The following is a 957-nucleotide window of genomic DNA, read 5'->3' as shown; positions in this document are numbered from 1 at the left end:
TGTGAACATTCAGTCTTATCTCTCACCATGTGTGTAGTCCGAAATCATGAAAGGATCGGTTGAACCTCTGCCCACATCTTCCAGAAGATACCGGGGAACTGAAGAGGAAATGAGAGACTTTTACATAATGCAGCAAACCATGTCGCATCTGTTACACGCAGTAACGTCCCCTTGTCACTCACCACACGTGAAGGACACCCGCAGGTGTTTCCTGGTGCCGGGGAAACAGGGGTCCCCAAAGGTTTGAGTATCGGCCAGGACTGAGCAGTTTGATCTGCCGTGACACCTGCGGGACACCTTCCTCAGGGCCGTAGGTGACAGACACTCTGTAATAAATTGAGATGCATGATGAATAGAATGCAGAAATAAGTGTAATATTGTAATATTATGATCTGATTTCATGTCTAATCTCTAATATTGCAACATTATGAATGATTAATTTAACAAATTAATGTATACTAATAAATGAACAGGCCACAGAAATTATTTATTATTCTCCTCCATGTTTATTCAATTGATATTTGTTCCACTATTTGGCCACTCGATGATGTTTAAGCGCTCTGTTTCAGACCCATGTCATTTTGTGATCCAGCTTCATGAGGACAGTGAGGACTGCCATGCAGAAGGTGTCCAAACGTGGCTGAGTAGATGGCGAGGACGGTCTCATTTTTACACATCAGCCTCAGACGCTCATTTTCACACACGAGTCTTGTGCGGTGGTGCTCTGAAACACAGATGACACGGATGAGTTTACAAGTGAGGACATAAAAAATGGATTTACAGTACCAGTGCAACTTCAGGAACATTTTCTACTTATATTTGTTTATTTTGTTTCTGCTGCTCCAGCACAGTGGAAATCATGTCTACTTGTATTGCTATCAAAGTTGTTATTGTTGGGTGGTATGTGTGTATATCAGAGGCCTCGTATTGTATTCAGCTAAACTTTGCCATACTTTT

The 957-nt window shown here is 41.9% G+C and overlaps 1 long non-coding RNA gene across 1 annotated transcript; it reads right to left on the bottom strand.

Moving 5' to 3' along the window:
* Positions 1-13: 13 nt before the first annotated feature.
* Positions 14-726, bottom strand: LOC111658896 (uncharacterized). The gene is made up of 3 exons (XR_015437493.1): positions 572-726; positions 183-326; positions 14-98 (listed from the first exon to the last, which is right to left on the bottom strand). It is a non-coding gene; the product is annotated as an uncharacterized LOC111658896 (long non-coding RNA).
* Between the last annotated feature and the right edge of the window lie 231 nt (positions 727-957).

Source organism: Seriola lalandi, unplaced genomic scaffold, assembly GCF_002814215.2.
Source record: "Seriola lalandi dorsalis isolate HSWRI2012SDOR001 ecotype SW California unplaced genomic scaffold, Sedor1 jcf7180001980763, whole genome shotgun sequence".
Classification (NCBI taxonomy): Eukaryota; Metazoa; Chordata; class Actinopteri; order Carangiformes; family Carangidae; genus Seriola; species Seriola lalandi.
The sequence above is the reverse complement of the archived record's forward strand: the minus strand, read 5'-3'. Positions and strand labels throughout refer to the sequence as shown.